General features: G+C 32.3%; 2 long non-coding RNA genes across 4 annotated transcripts; both read left to right on the top strand.

Moving 5' to 3' along the window:
- The first annotated feature begins 414 nt into the window (after window positions 1-414).
- On the top strand, window positions 415-4,818 carry LOC127706887 (uncharacterized). Of its 3 annotated transcripts, none has more exons than XR_007984611.1 (3): window positions 415-1,683; window positions 2,798-3,344; window positions 4,300-4,818. It is a non-coding gene; the product is annotated as an uncharacterized LOC127706887 (long non-coding RNA). The 3 variants fall into 3 exon arrangements; XR_007984610.1 differs by having other exon boundaries at window positions 4,169-4,818; XR_007984612.1 differs by lacking the exon at window positions 4,300-4,818 and adding an exon at window positions 3,502-3,651 and having other exon boundaries at window positions 2,798-3,150.
- Window positions 4,819-12,479: 7,661 nt separating this feature from the next.
- On the top strand, window positions 12,480-23,617 carry LOC127706885 (uncharacterized). The gene is made up of 6 exons (XR_007984608.1): window positions 12,480-13,043; window positions 16,594-16,856; window positions 17,335-17,529; window positions 20,615-20,727; window positions 21,271-21,363; window positions 23,505-23,617. It is a non-coding gene; the product is annotated as an uncharacterized LOC127706885 (long non-coding RNA).
- The last annotated feature ends 320 nt before the right edge of the window (window positions 23,618-23,937 follow it).

Here is a 23,937-nt window from a genome sequence, read left to right as displayed (position 1 = left end):
ATTTTAATTGGGGATATTTTACTGTTTTTATCCAAATTTTAATTGGGGATATTTTTATTGTTTTTACTAGAACAAACTGAGAGTGAGGTGGCTCAGTCTGCATGTGAAGCTCTGTAACATGCTTTTAATTGTAAAGTATTTTATTTGTTTTTATCCAAATTTTAATTGGGGATATTTTACTGTTTTTATCCAAATTTTAATTGGGGATATTTTATTGTTTTTACTAGAACAAACTGAGCGTGAGGTGGCTCAGTCTGCATGTGAAGCTCTGTAACATGCTTTTAAGGGGAAAAAAGTATTTTATATGTTTTTATCCAAATTTTAATTGGGGATATTTTACTGTTTTTATCCAAATTTTAATTGGGGATATTTTATTGTTTTTATTTGTTTTTATCCAAATTTTAATTGGGGATATTTTACTGTTTTTATCCAAATTTTAATTGGGGATATTTTACTGTTTTTATCCAAATTTTAATTGGGGATATTTTATTGTTTTTACTAGAACAAACTGAGAGTGAGGTGGCTCAGCCTGCATGTGAAGCTCTGTAACATGCTTTTAAGGGGAAAAAAGTATTTTATTTGTTTTTATCCAAATTTTTATTGGGGATATTTTACTGTTTTTATCCAAATTTTAATTGGGGATATTTTATTGTTTTTACTGGAACAAACTGAGAGTGAGGTGGCTCAGTCTGCATGTGAAGCTCTGTAACATGCTTTTAATTGTAAAAAGTATTTTATTTGTTTTTATCCAAATTTTAATTGGGGATATTTTACTGTTTTTATCCAAATTTTAATTGGGGATATTTTACTGTTTTTATCCAAATTTTAATTGGGGATATTTTACTGTTTTTATCCAAATTTTAATTGGGGATATTTTACTGTTTTTATCCAAATTTTAATTGGGGATATTTTATTGTTTTTACTAGAACAAACTGAGAGTGAGGTGGCTCAGCCTGCATGTGAAGCTCTGTAACATGCTTTTAATTGTAAAGTATTTTATTTGTTTTTATCCAAATTTTAATTGGGGATATTTTACTGTTTTTATCCAAATTTTAATTGGGGATATTTTACTGTTTTTATCCAAATTTTAATTGGGGATATTTTATTGTTTTTACTGGAACAAACTGAGAGTGAGGTGGCTCAGCCTGCATGTGAAGCTCTGTAACATGCTTTTAAGGGGAAAAAAGTATTTTATTTGTTTTTATCCAAATTTTTATTGGGGATATTTTACTGTTTTTATCCAAATTTTAATTGGGGATATTTTATTGTTTTTACTGGAACAAACTGAGAGTGAGGTGGCTCAGTCTGCATGTGAAGCTCTGTAACATGCTTTTAAGAGGAAAAAGTATTTTATTTGTTTTTATCCAAATTTTAATTGGGGATATTTTACTGTTTTTATCCAAATTTTTATTGGGGACATTTTACTGTTTTTATCCAAATTTTAATTGGGGATATTTTATTGTTTTTACTGGAACAAACTGAGAGTGAGGTGGCTCAGTCTGCATGTGAAGCTCTGTAACATGCTTTTAATTGTAAAAAGTATTTTATTTGTTTTTATCCAAATTTTAATTGGGGATATTTTACTGTTTTTATCCAAATTTTAATTGGGGATATTTTACTGTTTTTATCCAAATTTTAATTGGGGATATTTTATTGTTTTTACTGAAACAAACTGAGAGTGAGGTGGCTCAGCCTGCATGTGAAGCTCTGTAACATGCTTTTAATTGTAAAGTATTTTATTTGTTTTTATCCAAATTTTAATTGGGGATATTTTACTGTTTTTTTCCAAATTTTAATTGGGGATATTTTATTGTTTTTACTGGAACAAACTGAGAGTGAGGTGGCTCAGTCTGCATGTGAAGCTCTGTAACATGCTTTTAATTGTATATTTTATTTGTTTTTATCCAAATTTTAATTGGGGATATTTTACTGTTTTTATCCAAATTTTAATTGGGGATATTTTATAATTTTTACTGGAACAAACTGAGAGTGAGGTGGCTCAGCCTACATGTGAAGCTCTGTAACATACTTTTAAGGGGGAAAAGTATTTTATTTGTTTTTATCCAAATTTTAATTGGGGATATTTTACTGTTTTTATCCAAATTTTAATTGGGGATATTTTACTGTTTTTATCCAAATTTTAATTGGGGATATTTTATTGTTTTTACTAGAACAAACTGAGAGTGAATTGGCTCAGCCTGCATGTGAAGCTCTGTATCATGCTTTTAAGGGGAAAAAAGTATTTTATTTGTTTTTATCCAAATTTTTATTGGGGATATTTTACTGTTTTTATCCAAATTTTAATTGGGGATATTTTATTGTTTTTACTGGAACAAACTGAGAGTGAGGTGGCTCAGTCTGCATGCGAAGCTCTGTAACATGCTTTTAAGAGGAAAAAGTATTTGATTTGTTTTTATCCAAATTTTAATTGGGGATATTTTACTGTTTTTATCCAAATTTTAATTGGGGATATTTTATTGTTTTTACTAGAACAAACTGAGAGTGAGGTGGCTCAGTCTGCATGCGAAGCTCTGTAACATGCTTTTAAGAGGAAAAAGTATTTGATTTGTTTTTATCCAAATTTTAATTGGGGATATTTTACTGTTTTTATCCAAATTTTAATTGGGGATATTTTATTGTTTTTACTAGAACAAACTGAGAGTGAGGTGGCTCAGTCTGCATGTGAAGCTCTGTAACATGCTTTTAAGGGGAAAAGGTATTCTATTTGTTTTTATCCAAATTTAATTGGGGATATTTTACTGTTTTATTGTTTTTACTGGAAGAAACTGAGAGTGAGGTGGCTCAGTCTGCATGTGAAGCTCTGTAACATGCTTTTAAGGGGAAAACGTATTTTATTTGTTTTTATCCAAATTTTAATTGGGGATATTTTACTGTTTTTATCCAAATTTTAATTGGGGATATTTTATTGTTTTTACTGGAACAAACTGAGAGTGAGGTGGCTCAGTCTGCATGTGAAGCTCTGTAACATGCTTTTAAGAGGAAAAAGTATTTTATTTGTTTTTATCCAAATTTTAATTGGGGATATTTTACTGTTTTTATCCAAATTTTTATTGGGGATATTTTACTGTTTTTATCCAAATTTTAATTGGGGATATTTTATTGTTTTTACTGGAACAAACTGAGAGTGAGGTGGCTCAGTCTGCATGTGAAGCTCTGTAACATGCTTTTAATTGTAAAAAGTATTTTATTTGTTTTTATCCAAATTTTAATTGGGGATATTTTACTGTTTTTATCCAAATTTTAATTGGGGATATTTTACTGTTTTTATCCAAATTTTAATTGGGGATATTTTATTGTTTTTACTGAAACAAACTGAGAGTGAGGTGGCTCAGCCTGCATGTGAAGCTCTGTAACATGCTTTTAATTGTAAAGTATTTTATTTGTTTTTATCCAAATTTTAATTGGGGATATTTTACTGTTTTTTTCCAAATTTTAATTGGGGATATTTTATTGTTTTTACTGGAACAAACTGAGAGTGAGGTGGCTCAGTCTGCATGTGAAGCTCTGTAACATGCTTTTAATTGTATATTTTATTTGTTTTTATCCAAATTTTAATTGGGGATATTTTACTGTTTTTATCCAAATTTTAATTGGGGATATTTTATAATTTTTACTGGAACAAACTGAGAGTGAGGTGGCTCAGCCTACATGTGAAGCTCTGTAACATACTTTTAAGGGGAAAAAGTATTTTATTTGTTTTTATCCAAATTTTAATTGGGGATATTTTACTGTTTTTATCCAAATTTTAATTGGGGATATTTTACTGTTTTTATCCAAATTTTAATTGGGGATATTTTATTGTTTTTACTAGAACAAACTGAGAGTGAATTGGCTCAGCCTGCATGTGAAGCTCTGTATCATGCTTTTAAGGGGAAAAAAGTATTTTATTTGTTTTTATCCAAATTTTTATTGGGGATATTTTACTGTTTTTATCCAAATTTTAATTGGGGATATTTTATTGTTTTTACTGGAACAAACTGAGAGTGAGGTGGCTCAGTCTGCATGCGAAGCTCTGTAACATGCTTTTAAGAGGAAAAAGTATTTGATTTGTTTTTATCCAAATTTTAATTGGGGATATTTTACTGTTTTTATCCAAATTTTAATTGGGGATATTTTATTGTTTTTACTAGAACAAACTGAGAGTGAGGTGGCTCAGTCTGCATGTGAAGCTCTGTAACATGCTTTTAAGGGGAAAAGGTATTCTATTTGTTTTTATCCAAATTTAATTGGGGATATTTTACTGTTTTATTGTTTTTACTGGAAGAAACTGAGAGTGAGGTGGCTCAGTCTGCATGTGAAGCTCTGTAACATGCTTTTAAGGGGAAAACGTATTTTATTTGTTTTTATCCAAATTTTAATTGGGGATATTTTACTGTTTTTATCCAAATTTTAATTGGGGATATTTTATTGTTTTTACTGGAACAAACTGAGAGTGAGGTGGCTCAGTCTGCATGTGAAGCTCTGTAACATGCGTTTAAGGGGGAAAAAGTATTTTATTTGTTTTTATCCAAAGTTTAATTTGGGATATTTTACTGTTTTTATCCAAATTTTAATTGGGGATATTTTACTGTTTTTATCCAAATTTTAATTGGGGATATTTTACTGTTTTTATCCAAATTTTAATTTGAGATATTTTACTGTTTTTATCCTAATTTATAAGTTGAGGCAGGTCATTTTATGATTATTTGGGAAATGAGGGACTTTTACATTATTTTATCCATTGTGGGGGACAAAGGGAATATTTTACTTTTAATTTATACAGTAGACCTTTTTTTTTTTATCTTTTTTTTAGTTAAATGTTGAGCCCCTAAGTCAAATCAAAGACTTAAAAACTGGTACTCCAAAAGGAAAAGATAGGTGACCTACTGTGGGCATTTGTCTTGGTGAACTAGCACCTTAAAGTCCAGCTAACCCACAGGCCGGCTGGCTAGTACAAGCAGACAGGTATTTTTAATACCATTTGGCATTTTTAAACTTTGGCATTTTTCATTTGGCTTTTTGTTTTATGTGTTTTTGAACTATTTGGATTTATACCATTTGGCAATTTTCATTTATGTTTTTTTCATTTTTTTCAACATATTTTGTAATCAACACACCAAAAGCACTTCAAAATTAAGAGTGGGATATATACTTTTTGGCCTCCATAATGTTTATCAATCAAAACAGCATTCTATTTTCAAATTTACATTACACAATTTGGCTTTCTGTAACGTTGGCTGTTAATCTTTTGTACGAATGCTATGATGACCATTATGTGTAGAAAATAAGACTACATTTCTAAAAGTGGCTCAGGTTCATATATTTATGTTTGATATCAATCAGTTCTAAATTTCCTTCACATTTCTAAAATTTAAGATCTTCCATATCTGGTACATCTTATAATATCGTATTCATCTACTAACCCAATTTTCTCATAGGGACTTAACACGAAGCAGAAGGGGTATTAGGTGGTAGGTGGTTAAGGGTGTTATAATAGGGTGAAAGGGTGAGAAAGGGAGGGAGAAAAATAGAATGATGGAGAGGGTGAGGGTATATGATTGTGAGTGGAATATAGAGAGGGAGTAAATCTGTGAGAGAATGTGATTTCATAGTAAGGGCAGGGTGTACTGGTCTGGAAGTATAGTTTCTGTTTTGTCTCATGTAGTTTCTGTTTTCTACATCAATCTGATAAGTTTAAATATTGAGAAATTGCTGTCGTCTAAAAGTTCACAGGTTAACAGCCTTTCTTGTTACTGTTTATGTGCTGCTTATATATAAACATTGTAGCACTTCTCAGTAGCTAGATAGAGTTGTGGCTTTTCATCAAATTAAGCAGCAGCTTCTGTACAGTTCATGTTGGAATGATACCAAGTGCTGTGTTTTTCTTCCCAGTTGAGAACATTTTTGATCTTCATGAACTAGTAATTACACATAGTGAAGCTTTTTATGGCCCTGCAACAAATATGGCCTCGCAACAAAGCCATATAGTTTTACCCTTGTCTGTCATTCCATCATTCCGTCAATCCATCTTTCCATCATTCTGTCATTCCGTCATTCCGCAACAAACCATTATACGGGTTTTTTTCTAAATGCCTTTAGATATTAGGCTGATTTTTGGTATGTGAGTTAACCATAATGAGTTACAGATCAAGTTTGAGTTTTGTCCTGCTCTACTATTTTTGCCAAAATTACGGGCTTTGGACTTCGATAAATTGTTGAAAATCACAGTTATACAGGTTTTTTTCTAAACGCCTTCAGATATTGGGCTGATTTCTGGTATGTGAGTTAACCATGATGTGTTACAGATCAAGTTTATGTTTAGTTCCGCTTTGCTAATTTTCCCAAAATTACAGGCTTTGAACTTTGATAAATGGTCGAAAATCACAGTTAAATGGAGTTTTTTAAAGCCTGAAGATTTTGAGCAGAATTTTGATATGTGAGACTACCATCATGTTTGTGTTCAACATGTGTTGTTGAAATTGCAGATTTTTCAACTTTTTGAGACAGGGCCATTCGTGTCGTTTTGACACATCTACCGGTAGTCTTTTTTTGCAACATGTTTTTTTATCAACACAACCAAAACACTTCAAAATTAAATATACACTTTTGACATTCATAATGATTATCAATTATTTTCAAATTTACATTAAATAATTAAATAACTTTAGTATAAGTAAATAGAAATGTATGAAATTTGAACACAAGGTTAATAACCACACAAGAAAGGTTGGGGTTTTAAGGGATTTAAGGAGGCAAAAAGGGGCCCAAAAAAACATTTTTCTAGTTTCCAGACAATAACTTGTGGAACATTGTATGGATCTCTCTGAAATTATACCACGATTTTCCATTCCTCAAAAGGATGGTTAGGGTTGGCTTTTGAGGGTTATAGCTTAAACCAATTAGGAATTAGGGGCAAAAAAGGGGGGAACAATGATTTCCTGTTTGATGGACTATTACTTATTTAAGTACATGAATGTTACGTTTGAATTACATACCTTACACTGCTTTTAAATCATGTATAACGAAATGTATTGTCTTGAGGTGATTTGCTGCCAATTTGTTTTTAGAAAAAAGTAAAATCACAAAAATGCTAAACTCTGAGAAAAATTCAAAACGGAAAGTCCCTAATCAAATGGTAAAATCAAAAGCTCAAACACATGAAATGAATGGTTAACAACTATCATATTCTGACTTGGTACAAGCACTTTCTTATGTAGAAAATGGTGGATTGAGCCTGCTTTTATAACTAGCTAAACCTCTCACTTGTATGACAGTCACATCAAATTCCATTATATTGACAACGATGTGTGAACAAATCAAACAGACATAACAGGTGAAAATGTCAAAAATACAGCCATCAAGAGAGAACTAACTGTTTTATAAAAAAGAATTTTTAAGGATGTATTTAAATGGGTAATTATGGTTGCAAATTCTTTTTGGAATTTTAAATTTTAAATTTTAGATTACAGAAATTTCAGAAATTAAAAAGACATTTTCTTTAAATATAATTTATTTTTGCCAAAAAAAAAGGGGAGGTGTCAATAAACAACAGCATAAAAGTGGATTGCACAAGAGCAAAAAAAAATGAGGGGTCAATATGCAACAGCATAGTGTATTGCACAAAAGCAAAGCTTAAGGGGTGTATTTTTTTGGGTAGGCCGGGGTCAATTCGCAACAGCATAGTGTATTGCATATAAGCCAAAAAAAATAATATAAATTGAAACATATAACCAATTCTAAGTTCCTTGACTACAGTTATTCTCTGTCAGAATCCTATTATGTGTCAAATATTTAATAACAATCCATATTCAGACCCAAGCGCAAATATTGTGTCCATTTTTGGCCCAACTGTTCATGGTAGGACCTCCGCGGTCGTATCTAGCTGCGCTCGGCGAAGCAATTTATTATCTTTGAAATGTTTTGTAGGAGTTCTGCTTCACAGAAATACAAAACAAGTGGGTCATTAGGGATGACCAATAAGTACCCATAAGTGAGACTATAAAACATAACAAGGTTGAGAAAAATAAAATTTGGTACATTTATAAACCTATAATAATGTAAGCTCTGTACAGCTTTTTATCAACGAACAAATAAAAGGCGTATACAATTCATGTAAACAATTTAAGACATGCAAATAAGATAAAATGCATATCAATGTGAAAGCATTATTAAGTGAAACAAGATGTCACAGTGCTCATGATAGCAACACTGAAAAAAGCACAGTTAAATTGAGCGCAGAGCCGGAATATAAAAGTAAAAACAAAGCAAAGGAGAAAAATATAAAGTACCGATGATAAAAGTATGTATGCAGTACCAGTGCAGATCCAGAAATTTTGATAAAGAGGGTGGTAGTGGCCAAGAGGCCGTCCCACTCCAGTCATGCTTCACTGATCCCTAAATAACTTAGTTAGTCAAACGAATTTTCCTACAAAGGGACGGGACCCCTGTCCCCCACTTAATACGCCTCTGAGTACAAGTCATATTTTATGCCCATTATAGAATGACACGATTTCCCCGCTATAAATAACATTATCTTTAGTTTAGAATAAACAGTGTTTTCATAAGGTTCAGTTACAATTCATATTACATGTAGATTTTTCTTTTAAATAATCATAACAGATATAAGTTTTAAGAATGTTCTAATTTACGAAAACAGGTTTGGTATTTGAATGTTAAATAAAACTGTTATTATAATAGTTTCCCAAAATAAAACCTTCCTCATTCAAAATATCTCTGATCATTGGCTATCGAACGGAGCAACTGGAGTACTTCTGTTTATTAAACAAAACCAACCGGAAGTTAGGTTGTTGTCGTGACTTTTCTACCACAAAAGGGCAATATTGTTGTGTGATTTTACTTTATTCACGTGCTTTAGATAGATGACAACACAAATTACTATCAAGATAGATAAACAGAAGTTAAATTTTATTTACAATTTAAGTATTCAAATATTGTATGCTTTGTCATTACATAATTCAACCGACTAGATCTACAACAACCTATACACCTTATCTCTATTCCCGGCTGACCCGAGAATCTGTCCCGCTTGAACTTTTGACGTCATACAACAATCACTTTTCCATTGTGGCGTTAGATATTTTGTACTTCTGTTTATTATTATTTGTGACGTCAAAATTTTACGGGAACCTGTGTGATGTCCAGTAATGGCGGACAAATAGCGATATTAAGGTGTATTCTCGGGAACCAGGTTCTGTAACCAACATCCTACAGACACTTGGCTGGCCAACACTAGCAACAAGCAGACAAGGAGCCAGGCTCATACTCCTATATAAGATCCCAGTATCACTATTTTGCGGGTTGAGGGCTACAGGCTGCGGGTTGTGGGTTGCGGTCAGCTCTATTTCATTAAATTACAAAGTTACATAAAAATCTAAATACTAATTTTCCTTTACAGGTTAAAAGTTAATGAAGAGCTGTGGCATGAGCGCATGATACGCCTGTCGCTTTTTCGATGAGTAAAGTTCCATAACTAATCGCACTATCATATCAGAAATTTATAAAAACTAAAGGGAGGTTATTTCAATAGATATAAACCAGTCATCAAAATTTCAAGAAAACTGCTCAAAAACATTCTTGAGTTATTGTCCGAAAACTGGAACCCTCTCCTTTTTTTAATGAATAAAACCACATCTCTCGGAAATGTAAAATCTAAAATTTATATAAATCGTAAGGGAACTTATAGATATAAACAATTCACCAAACTTTTGTGCAAATTGTTTAAAGAAAAAGGGAAAGAAATTAAAAACTATCAAATTTTGTTAAAAATAATTGAAAGAATATTAAAAGAAGATGACTTTTGTCCAGATGATGAAAATAAAAAAAAATAAAGTATTTCTGTATCACAAATTTAAAAAAAAATATACATTATTTTATTTTGATTTAAACCTTTATTTGTTTCTCCAGTTTATTAAGACATATTGACTGACCATAAAAATGAAACATTAAAATAGTAAATTTTGAACTTAAACAAATTGTATCTGACAATATATATATATATATATATCCTGGCGAGGGATAAAAAATTTGCGAAAGCAAATTTACAGATCTAACATTGTTGGGCTGATGTTTAGACGAGTTGTATATACACAGCCATGTATCACCATCACTGCTTGTGATCCGATGGATAAATCTGTTGTTGAGTTGTCACTGGTTCAGACGTACTTACTGAACTAGTATATATATTTGTTTAGGGGCCAGCTGAAGGACGCCTCCGGGTGCGGGAATTTCTCGCTGCATTGAAGACCTGTTGGTGACCTTCTGCTGTTGTCTGTTCTATAGTCGGGTTGTTGTCTCTTTGACACATTCCCCATTTCCATTCTCAATTTTATTTTTATATATATATATAATTTGTCTAAACAACACGTCACTGGTTCAGACGTACTTATTATATATATATTCCAAATACCATTTCGATTCCTAACATTACTGAAGAGACGTTAATTGTCGAAATCCGGATATGGTGTACAAATTTTTGCACCTCTTGTTTGCGGTATACCATCTTTTCCGCAAGTTTATTGTTTTCTGTTTGGTATTAAATTATAATAAAGATCCATTTTGTTACATCTTGTGATCTGTTTATTTGGCAATCGCCAATGGCAGTCAGCAGGGTTTAAGAACATCCGTTGTTCGACCTGTTAGTCAAATGCGTTTTGTTTAAATATACTTTTTCACTTTTTTGGTCTTTTGGAAAATGTTGTTTGTGCTGTATTTAGACCCCTCTACCAAGAAATTTGTTTTGCATGCACACATATAAAAATTGCGGTTTTTTATCCAACGCAAACATAGGTTTGAAAGTTGTTTTCAGTTTAGACTTATATATATATATATATATATATATATATATATATATAAACCAGTTTTTGGACAATACCTCAAGAATGTTTTGAGCAGTTTTCATGAAACTTTGGTGACTGGTTTATATTTATTGAAATAACCTCCCTTTAGTTTTCAATTTAGACTGATATATATATATAAACACTGATATATATATATATATATAATTGTAAACATATAACTATTGACTTATGCGATAACTTTTCTTTTCCTTCTTGTAAAGACACTTTGTATTCACTTGCTGTATGTTCTTCTATGGCTTCTCTTTCATTAAGTTTTGGTACTTTATAAAATTATTTCATTTTTATTTTAAGGATGAAAGGTCTTTTTGGAATAATATATAACTTTAACTTTATTGCAATATATGTATATAAAGTACTGACTCCTCTGCATCAGGCACGAGGATGACATACCAGTTATGTGCAACTTCTTACAATGTCTTACCATATTATTAATCATGTTAATGTCCTGATACACATTTTAATATGCACCCACCATGCCATATAGCACCGTCCCTTGGTGACTCCTGCAGTTAAGCTATATATATTTAGCCTTCTTACAGAATTCTTTTTTTTGTTACTTTCTAGAGGTGTGCCTGAGACAAAGGTTTTATATATACTCCTATATATATACGAATATGTGTAAACTGTTGTTTCTTATTTGTGTTTGTAACTATGTATACTGTATTGTTTATTATATTTGTAAAAATAATATTATAATGATATTATATTATGCTCCTTGTGAGCCCATTTGACATGTTTGATGGAAATAAAGCACCTTCTTATTCTTCTTCTTCTATATGCAAAGGGATGCTGAATTGCACATAACTATTACATCTCCTTTACTTTTATTTAATGAATTTGGACCAAAGGACATAAATCCTTCAATTGAAACAATCAAACATGTTATATAAAATTTTGTCAGAAGAATCTGTCACTAAAACCAATAAATCCACCCTAAAATTAGATGGTTCGATAATCACACAATAAATTTCTAACCTTGAAAATTTGGTAAATCTGGCTAATTATCTATAGGTTTCAATTAAAATCATGTTTTATCTAAAGAAAAAGAAGAAACACAAACAAATAGGAAGAAAAGTGATAATATATCCTTAATATAACAATATACAACAACACAAAGCAATGTGTTATTGCACATAAATAGTTTAAGGTCTGTATGCCAAATGTATGACAAATATGAGATGATCTAGAATCATAGTAAGATAAAATCTTAGCAATCTTTGGACACTTTTAAATTACTTGAATTATTAAAAAAATTCTGTTCAAGTATGATCATTATTTTCATTATCACACTTAATTCAGGGAAATTTTAAGAAAATTATGTAATTTCTTCCTGAGAAGTTACTTTTCGTACACTTTAAATAGTGTCATTGCTTTGTGTGATTTTTCTAAAGCACTGGCCTAGCTGGTTAACAATTTTTACTTTTTATCAATTCTATAATAAGTGATATTTTTGGTTGTGATATTCTGAGATTTATTTTCTGATATATTGGTATATTTAAATGACCAGCAATAAATCATTAAAAGTCTGTTAATAATTATACACATTCTTACACAATTTTTCGAAGTTTCACAAATAGAACCTTTTACAAGTATATAGTGTTTTGGTGATTTTTTTTTTTCTTCCCTATTTATTGTTCAACTGACTTATTAGATCGCAGCCCGCAGCCCGCAACCAGCAAAATATACACACTCATAAGATCCTGCATGGAGAAGCATCAGTCATTATCCCAGATTACATCAGGAGACCAACTGTAACAACCAGACAATACCACAGAGACAGGTTTTCCAGAGTCAGCACTTCAATGGATGGCTATAAATACAGTTTCATCCCCAGAACAAATTTTTGACTGGAAGCAATTACCTGAAAGTGCCATCCAAGCCCCCACAACAGACGCCTTCCGGGTCTGTGTGTGGCAGTTACTGGCGTAACTATTGATACCTGATTTTAACCCTGTACAGTTGTTGCAAACTCACATAATTTTATTTGATTTTGTTCCTGTAAATACACAAGTTTTTGTTTATTTTTAACTTGGCGTGTACTGGTTGACACACCCGCACAGTATATCTGTGTTATGGAAATTTCAACTGCAGATTAACGACAAAATATAGAAGAAGAAGTACAATAAACACTAGACAACAGGAATGATAGGATATATCTTCTGGGGGGTAAATGGTTAAAACTAGATATAAACAGATTAACTTACTAATGTTCTATTATATACTGGTAAAGTACTAGGGTATCAGTACTAGGGTATCAGGTTGTTCTGGCCCATAATCAATCTGGCCCCAGAACAATCTGGTTAATTACACTGTGACCAATATTTACGACGGAAGCTCGATCAAATGTCGACAGCCCATTTATGGTATTCAACAGCTCATTGGTCAGAGTTCTAGTCAAATCAGTATCTGGTCAATTCGGCACCCGGTATAGTCAAATCAGCACCTAGTCAAATTGGCACCTAGTTAAATGGCACCTGATGTAGTCTTTAGGCACACTTGATAAATATATTTAAACGCAAAATTTTTTTTTGGATTGATTTTGGGGTTGATGGTCCCAACTGTTTAGTAATTAGAGGCCCAAAAAGGCCCCAAAACAAGCATTTTTCTACTTTCAGGATAATAACTTGTGTATAAGTATTGCAATTGCTCTGAAATTGTACCATAATGTTTAATACCACAAGTAAAAGGTTTGGATTCATTTTGCGGTCTAGGGTGTCAACAGTTAAGAATTAAGGGCCCAAAAGGGGCCAAAAACAAGCATTTTTGTAGTTTCTGGACAATAACTTGTGTGTAAGTGTATAGATCTCTTTTATATTGTACCACAAAGTTCCATATCACAAAAGGAAGACTTAGATTGAGTTTGGGCGTTATTGTCCCATTCATGCAAGAATTAAGGTCCATAAAAGGGCCAAAAACAGGCATTTTTCTAGTTTCCGGACAATAACTTGTTGTAGTTTACAGTCAATAAGTTGTGTTTAAGTGTATAAATCTCTCTGAAATTATACCACAAGTTTCCATACTACAAAGGGATAGTTAATTGGGGTTATGGCTTAAATCATTTAGCAATTAGGGGCCAAAAAAAGGGGGAAAACAAGTGTTTTTCTGGTTAAAGGACAATTTAGACAATTTAAAAGCTATGTGTTAGGGAGGTAATCCAATTCAAATTTAAAGAATACTGTTATATATATGTTTGATTACCTCCCTTACACTGTTTGAAAATTATGTATTAAGAAATGATGATTGTTTTGAGATGATAAGCTGTAATTTTTTTTTTAGAAGTAATACTATTCAATTTTTCTCATTTCAGATTTCTTTAAATATTTTTATTTGAGGGAATTAATATTCAACAGCATAGTGTATTACTCAAAAGCAAATAAATTTTTTAAGTTCATTAGACTACCAGAAACCTATGCTGTGTCAACTATTTAATCACAATCCAAATTCAGAGCTGTATCAAGCTTGAATGTTGTGTCCATACTTGTCCCAACTGTTCAGGGTTCGACCTCTGCAGTCGTATAAAGCTGCACCCTTCGGAGCATCTGGTTACTTTATGTTTACATTAATATTTGAAGATTTGAACAAATCAACGGGGAAACCAGGCATTATCTTGCATAATATGAAAAAGAAGATGTGGTACGATTGCCAATGAGACAACGAGCCAAAAGAGACCAAATGACACAGAAATTAACAGCTACGGGTCACCTTACGACCTTGAACAATGAGCAAAGCCCATACATATAAGTTCTTTCAGTAATTTAACATGGCCTAAATACCTGTGCTTACCATGATAAAAAGTTGAGTAATGGAGATAAAGGGTATAATATATCAATGAGACAGCAACTTAATGACACAAAAAGTAAGAAGACATTTAAATATCAACACCAAAGCATCAAAGTTCATTTGGATTGTATCTAAAAACCACAGGGTTAAGATTTTAAATACCTGGTTAAACTGTTGTATAACATTTCAAATACTGTTAATACAGAAATTATTGTATGGTTTTTATATTGTGAATGACATGTTTTTTTTTACTGACCCTGGTTATCCATGAGGGTCTTGCATGGTCGTATATGTGAATAATGTATCTGGGTGGGTATCACCAGGTGTATATGTATACACAATATATTGTGAGATGAAGCATAGCCAGACAACTGCAAGGGGCATAGCTAGGTATCCAATAAACTGTAGGCACAAATTGCGGCAGGGGTTCTGGGGCCGCATAAGGCCCCCAGCAGGTCCAGGGCAGAGCCCTGGTAAGGGGTTCTAGGGGCGTAGCCCCCCGACGGAAAACGGTTTTCAGCATTTAAGTTGCAAAATTTTGTGTACAAAAAAACATAAAAAAACATCATTTTATCATGATAATATACATGAAAAAAATGTCAAAAAAAATAAACATAATTCTACAATTACATCTGACTGATGAATTAACCGGCAGTACAATGGGAAATATAAAAATAAACAATATTTCCAATATGCATTGCCCAGCATGGATCAGCGTAGCCCTTTATTAAGCAGCACAACCTGTTTCTGATTGAGTATAATTGATATATATGTAAATTGATAAAATTGAGAATGATAGAACATATTGACGATCCTTCATTAAAAAAAAAAAAAAAATAGGCACGAAAACACTGAGACTACTACATAATAAAACTAACTTTTGGAATACGACGCATCGACCATTCATATTTTGATTCTTAAACCTTCACTCTCCCCCGGCCACACAAACACATACACACACACAGTCAATACGTCATGCAGAAGTTCTGTTCTGTTCATACTACCAGTGTCTAACATAATTCAAGAAATTCATATTTTCTTATATCCTGTACTGTAAAATCCCTACCTGTTTAGGAATTTGAATAATTATCGTCATTACATGTAGATCTGAGAGTACTCGAAGTTACTGAAAGCTAGTTGATTGATTGATTGATTGATTGATTGATAGACGTTCAGTGGCAAATAATTCATGCATGTTCAGGACTAAAACAGATAGGGGTCGTCCAGGATGAAGGTCTGGAAATTTGGAAATGCCATGCATTGGAAAATGAGGGTTTATTAAATAGGAACAGAAATTTGCCTTTCAGTAGACGACCTACTTACCCCTCAAAGAGTTGTTTCAAGTGTCTTAACGTGCAGAGAGAGTGGCATTCTCTCTTCACTAGGCATCAGATTGAACTTGGGCCAACAACAACTAATTAAAAAAAATCATTTATCTAAGTTGAGGTTCATTCAAGTATTTGTTGATTGAAGTGAATGATCTGAACCAAAGTTCTAGTTTATAGTTTCTATATTAGGTGGAATATAATGACATACAGTTCCAATACGCCACTGTTTCAATAAGGATGATAGACTAGAGTACGCATGACATTCGATAATTAAAGAGTTTTGACAAATTCACATGCATCTACAGATAACATTGTTTATTACTTTTTTTGATAAAAAAATTATTTGTGAAAAAATTATGTGTAGGCTCATGCCTACAGTGCCTAACGGCAGCTACGCCCCTGACTGCAGTTTATTACGTTTATTATATGCATTAAATTATAATTACTTTTTCATGTGATAGAAAAACTTTATAAAGTCATAAAGTAAAGATTATGTGAAATTATCTAATTGTTTTTTTCAGGAAAGTAACTAAAGTTAACTTTAAGTGCAGTATATCTGTGGACTTTTTTTGTTCTGATAGTAATATTTTCTTTCTCTTTCACAATAGATGGATGGTAACTGAATCAATACAAATAGCCTCATTGAATTTGAAAAAAGCTGCAAATGATATCAGTAACAAAAGATTGTTAGTGTGCAGTGTGCAGTGTGCAGACAGTGGTTAAACAGAAGTTAACATTCTATTAGTTTTGGGATTTTACAATCAATGCCAAAATGAATGATTATGCTAGAGGAAATAATAGGAGAAAAAGGGACCTGTGTGGTAAAAACTTCCTAAAAGTCGTCCTTTATGTGTTCAACTTTTTCTTTTGGGTAAGTGTATTATATATATGTTTATAGTTTTAGAAAAGGCAACTTAAAAAGATATTACAATTTAAATGATTTATTTATTATTGGTTGCTTATAATCATCCATTGGCAAATATTATATATGCATATTCAGAACTAACTATATAAAGTATAGAATTTGTAAATGTATAATATAAGACATAAGAGAAGATATAGATACATGTTAATTGAATAATCTCCCTTTGTTCTTTGTTCAAATTAAATGAAATTCTTCATTCATTGTTTACTGTATTCTGTTGCTAGTAAGATTTTATAACCATGCTAACAGGACAAAAGATCCTAATATAAAATTATTTCTAATTTTTCAGCTAACATTGCTAACTTCAAATTACAAAAATATTCCGTTTCCTAACTTTTCTTTATCATGTTCTGTCAATTAATTAAATGTTCTTTAAAATTCAGTAGTGTTTTTATGCATGATAAATTCTATATTTCTTTTCCAGCTGACAGCCCGGTTAGCTTTCCTAGCATTAGGGTTATATATCAAGTTCCAGAAGCATACCTATATCAATCTGCTAGGGAACAGTACTTTCCCTTTGGCAACATACTTGCTACTAGGAACAGGAGCCTTTATTATCTTGTCAGGAATCATTAGTTGTACTGGGACATGTATAGAAAAGAGATGTTTTATGGTTATGGTGAGTTATTTCCCTTTGAACACATTGTCTACTAAGAATGTATACCAAAATTAAGTTTTTTTAACTTTTCACAAGCAAAGCCAACAATAAATTGAAAAAAAATCATTTCAGCTAATTCCAATTACATGTTATTTTACTTATGATTGTAATGGATATTATGTTGTATGGTCTGTTCGTCTGTCAGTCCAAATAGATTTTTAGGTTGTTTACATTGACGTTGTGGTCTTATCAACATGAAAATAAGGCCACATGATGTGAATTTACTATGGTATTAGGCCTATTCCACGGTTCACTTAACATTGAAATTATTACATTCTCAAGTTTAAAGTCATATGAAACGAGTGACTAATGAAAAATAATGTTTATCCAATTCTTGAACCAATGCATGTTTATATCATAAACTTAGTCTTCTGTGCACGATTTTATCATTTTTTACGCAAAGATATCGTTTTTAGATTGTCAATTTTTTTTCTCTCTGTCTGTTATGATCTAACAAATATGGTAGCTCATTAATTGCCGTGTTTTGAAGCTGAAGTTTACCGATTGTTACTTAATAGTAAACTATCAACAAAAAAGGATGCAATCTATTGGCGATTTTATCATAAACATGCTGCTAATAAATGCCTCTTTAATAAGCTAGGTGCATTTTTCTATATTTTTTTTATCTTAGGAAATTACTATTGAAACATTGTTTATCTGTTATCTTGAAATTATTGTTTGAAAAGGATGTTTTTTTATAGAGATGACTTAAGCCAATCAGAAAGTCAGACTAGAGGTCACATGTCTGGCATTTCATTCACCTGTCTCATATTCTAAAATGTTATGGATAATTAAAACATTGTTGTGATGTCATTCTATTGTTTTACCCGTTCTTTATTTCAGTGATTGGACTATCATTAACCTGTAAGAAACCATAATGTTACCTTTAGCTGTCCAGTATTTTTAAGAATAGACCTCCTCTTTCTTAAAAATATTGGACAGCTAAAGGTAGCATTACTGATTCTTACAGGTAAATGATAGTTCAATCACTGAAATAAAAAAAAAACTATTAATTACCCCAATTGTTTTCATCATGTAAACAAAAATAAAACCAAAGATCAAATGACAATAGAAAAACATTTTATTAAAGTCACCTTCCAATACAATAATTTTGTCACTCATCAAAACGGTTCCTTGAGGAAAAAATCACTTTCAAATTGATGTTTGTCTCACTTGACGGAGTCAAAAAGCGAGACATAGGTATGCTGTTTCCGGCGTCGGCGTCGATGGCGGCGTCAACAATGTATTAGTTTGTGATTATGTCTAGTTTATGGTGAACCACTAGTGGTAAGTCAAAGATATTTGGTATGCAGTTGTATTGGTATTGGCACATCTCATTACCATAGAGATTATTTGGCCTCACCCTCTCAGTCATGGTGTATTGACTTTGAAACTTTGCTTAGTTTTCATGTATTAGTTTGTGATTAGGTCATTTTATGGGGAACCACTAGTGGTAAGTTAATGATTATTGGTATGCAGTTGTATAAGCATTGGCATATCTCATTTCCATGGATATTATTTGGCCCCGCCCCCTCTGTCATGGTCTAATAACTTTGAAATTTTTCTTAGTTTTCATGTATTAGTTTGTGATTAGGTCAGTTTATGGGGAACCACTAGTGATAAATAAATGATAATTGGTATGCAGTTGTATAAGCATTGGCATATCTCATTTCCATGGAAATTATTTGGCCCCGCCCCCTCAGTCATGGTCTATTGACTTTGAAACTTTTGCTTAGTTTTAGTGTACATCTCATTTCCATGGAAATTGTTTAGCCATGTACCTTCAGTCATGGTTCATTGACTTTGAGTATTTGCAAAACGTACATGTTAAATAAAGTGTTGCTATTTTAATTTCAACATTTGCATTATCGAAATTACAAAAAAGCGAGACATATCTCTGTGATAACAGTTTATTAACACTACCAATACTTATATCACAGCCATTTTTCTCATGTTTTTGGGTTGTCTCTTTTAGCACTAATTCAATAAGTTGATTATGCTCGTTGTAAGTCTTGTTTTTATTGCTTTTATGAATTTCTTTTTCCAAAAGATTTATCCGCGTCCATCTTTAGGTTATCAAAATTGACCTCTGGTAATGCTCTTCCTAACATCATTTTCAACTGCAACTAAAATGAAAAAAGCAATAAAGTCATACTTCTAAAATTTGATAGATCATGCCGCAATACAAGAGTCATGAACAACCGAAACCTTATCCTGTGTACAAAGTGCGAATTAGATCTTCCTTCATGAACCAGGGGACTATGAAGGTTTTTATAATTTTCAGGTTTCAACGTGTAAAACAATCTAAGATATAAGCCTCTATCAGTCCATTCTGTAAAATATTTTACAGAATGGATTGTTATTGGCTTATATCCCTTAGAGAGAAAAATATCATGTGACATCAAACATTATCCATTGATTTATGGCAAACCTTATATATAAATATCTAAATATTATAAAATATATCTAAATAAAGGCAACAGTAGTATACCGCTGTTCCAAACTCATAAATCGATAGAGATAAAAACAAATCCGGGTTACAAACTAAAACTGAGGGAAACGCATCAAATATAAGAGGAGAACAACGACACGACAAAAACACAACATTAAAATGTAACACACACAGAAACGAACTATAATATAACAATGGCCATTTTCCTGACTTGGTACAGGACATTTAAAGAAAAAAATGGTGGGTTGAACCTGGTTTTGTGGCATGCCAAACCTCCCGCTTTTATGGCAACGTCAAACACAACACCAAAACGACAACATCACATGACAGGACCACAAAACAAATAAATGGGAGAACATATAGGACAAAGAAACACACAAATAATAGCTAACAAAAGGTACTAGGCTTAAAATTCAATACGCCAGACGTGCCTCTCATCCACACAAGACCAACCAGTGACGCTCAGATGAAAAAAGTTTGAAAGCCAAAATAAGTACAAAGCCAGAAATTATGGAATCATTGTTCAAAAGAACCTTTATGGTAGTAGTAGAATCTTTTTTTAAATATATTTCAATATAATTTATGTACATACAGGTTGGAAGAGACTGATGAACTATACATATCTGGGATACAGAATCAATTATGAAACATCGTCAGTACTGAAAGGTCAACATCAAAGAGGGGTCAGTGTGCTGTAGACTTCTCAGGTATTTATTGTTTGTTCATTTCCAATCTTAATACAAAAAAATTATGCAGATTGAAACATGACAGGATATTTTTGGTGGTTAACCTTGTAATGCTTTTGACTGGAACAAAAGAATGGATGTCAGGAAAATCAGGAAAATAAGATTATAAGTACAGCTAGTATGGGAATAAAACCTGGAATTTTATCACCAGATCTGGTTGGACTTGGATATTTGTTGATTTGTTACTGCCTGAAAATTATCTACTACAGTGATACTTAATTTATTGCCACCTTTTGGAACATGTAAAATACTATCGACAAGTCAGGATGGCAGTATATCAAAGTAGAAATTTATATAAAAACTGCACACATTTGAGAAAAGTTGACTCTAGGATTATTCTTAAATATTATGGGTGCAATAATTGACATTTGAAACATTTTAAGAAAATCAATACCTGCATTTGCAGAGATTTTAGTGTTTGTTACAGTAAGATTTAAAGCATAAATGTCTTAACTGTTTTATGAAAATTAATTTAAATGACAAGTTTGGTTTTATTTATTTTAGGTGATGGTAAAGTTTCGCATCATTTGGTTTGGATGACAACCATCTTATTTTAGTTTGAGACTGGAGAAAGGGAGAGAAATTAACATCTACCAGGTAATATTTGTATAAGTTTATATAGAATCATTTTCATAACAGCTTGGACAAGACCAGTTCTTGGGGCACTCAGGTTATGAATTGACTGGGCCAGATTAGGTAAACTTTCATGTATTACATTACATTCTCTCTTGACTTTACATAGCTTTATCTTTGACAAGTTTAAGTTCTCAAAAACTATTAAAAAATAATTAAAATTTCCTGGACAACTCATGGGTATTCTAAAACTTCACCTAAATTGCACATAAACGCTGTGGACCATCAGTGAACTTGCATTTAAAATAGTTCAGGCATACTGTATTATACAAATCCTTGGTTCAGGGATAATTTCTAAATTCTACTGAACAGATGGAAAAAAGGGGGAGAAGATGCAACTTCAAGGTTAGATTTTTGTCAAAATGAAGATAGTCGGCTACAGAAAACAGCAAAAAGACGACAGAATACTTACTCATAGTCCAGTTATGTCGTATGATTCTGCTTGTATGCTGAAATCCCTAGGTAATACAAAAACAATCCGTCCATTCAAATATGTGGGTTTCAAGCTTCCTATCGAATCGATTTTCCAAATAAAGAAAATAAGCGAAGCCTCCGTTGCGAGATCGACAAGAAGGATTTTCATACAATACAAGTTATGAAATATAATGTGACATATGGTTTTTAATTACAACAAATTATCATTATTTATCTTATTCTGCATAGTTTATCAATAAAAAGAACAAAATACGAGAACGATTGACGACCAGAGAAATGAAGTGGACAGCCAAGGCCGTAACTACCATTGAGGCAAGTGAGGCAATTGCCTCACTATTAATTTCGACACTAAATTTTTTTTGTGTATTTGTTTATGGTAATTAAATACGAAATATAGTCATTTGTTTTTTCTGTCTCAACCCTAATTTCTATAATTCGACATCGTTGATCGTTCCTTTTAAATTATTCATCCCGGGTATAAATCAGCATCTCACTCGGTGATGTTTCTCGATTACATTAACCTAGTAACCGGTAATCATCATGGATCTCTGGTCAAAAGGAGGTTGGGGCCTCGGTGGCCGAGTGGTCTAAGTAGTTACTACTGTAATCACTAGCAAGTCAACACTGAGATTGTGATTCGAACCCCGCTCCTGCGGGTGCACTCGATTCCAATCTTAATTGACTAGGATTGTCAGTTTTCCTATCGAAGGTCGGTGGTTTTCTCCGGGCGCTCCGGCTTCCTCCACCAATAAAAACTGGCCCCCACAAAATAGCCCAAAAGCCGTGCTTAAAAGTCCTGTTTGCGGAGTATTTCGCCATTTTCCCCAACTTGATTCGTTCTCTTTACAGATAAACAAAATATAAATAATATGAAACATGCATGGATTAGTTTTTATCCATGTTTCTTTTACCTTAAATTTTAAAGAACATCCGGTAATCCAATTTTGACATTATTGAGGGACGGTAGGACCTTTAAAACGGGGTTTCATGTTTTATAATTCGGGACTACCGGATTTCGTGTCTTTTAATTCAGGATTGCGGGATCGGACCCCCTCCTACCCCTCATTATTCAATTGTCGATCTAAAATATCCTGCCACTAATAATTTCCAGAAATAATCTGAAAAAAAAACATCAATATTCCCATAATAACATAAAACGATATACATGTAGTTATATCCAATTTCCCGTATTCATTATATTAAAAGGTAGCATGTGGCAAAAAGAAAAACTCCGGACAGTTTGTCTCAACGATGTCGAGCTCTCTGGAAATGCCAAGAATGCAGGATTTTACACCATTTATTCCAGACCCCCTGCCGAAATTTTTCGCCTCGCTTCGCTTGCCTCTATTTTTTGGCATAACTTAACTCACCAATCAGTACTGACTCACTAAAATAATATGCCTAGTCGGTCTTGACAGTGTTATCACTATGGAGATGCAACGTTGCTCATTAATATTCATAAGCATCACAAGAGTTATTTGACCCTGAAAAAATTGCCTTAACATACCTGCGTTATTTTGTAAATCACAGATAAATTACTGAACTTATATCCTTTCACTTCAAGATCTTTTAACAATGGCATAAAATGAATAAAAAGAATAGATACCAATAATATTGCCTATACCTAGCTTTCTATACATTATTGAGATAACAGTATTTTTTTTTTCAAGATAAAAGAAGTCATGTATACAGACAACATTTTGTAAAGAAGTCATTGTCACAGGCCCAGGAATGTAGAAAAGGCTTTTATAATTACAAAGAAGGATTCTCAGATTCTTGGGTGAGTTATTCTCTAATAATAAATTTTTTGGATAAAATAATAATAAAAACTTTGGAGATACAAACATTTATTTTAGTACAGATACCTTAACAATGGAGGCAAAAGGAAATCGAAAAGGTTAATTTAAAAATTTATAAAAAAATTATTTTCTAAGACAACTCCTTTATCGTGAGAAACATACTGTAACTAGATAGTTAGAAATGTATCAATGAAATTGAGAATGGAAATGGGGAATGTGTCAAAGAGACAACAACCGACCAACGAGCAGATAACAGCCAAAGGCCATCAATGGGTCTTCAATGCAGCGAGAAAATCAGGCACTC

Source organism: Mytilus californianus, unplaced genomic scaffold (assembly GCF_021869535.1).
Source record: "Mytilus californianus isolate M0D057914Y unplaced genomic scaffold, xbMytCali1.0.p SCAF_6, whole genome shotgun sequence".
Taxonomy (NCBI): Eukaryota; Metazoa; Mollusca; class Bivalvia; order Mytilida; family Mytilidae; genus Mytilus; species Mytilus californianus.
This window is presented reverse-complemented; position numbering and strand designations above follow the sequence as displayed.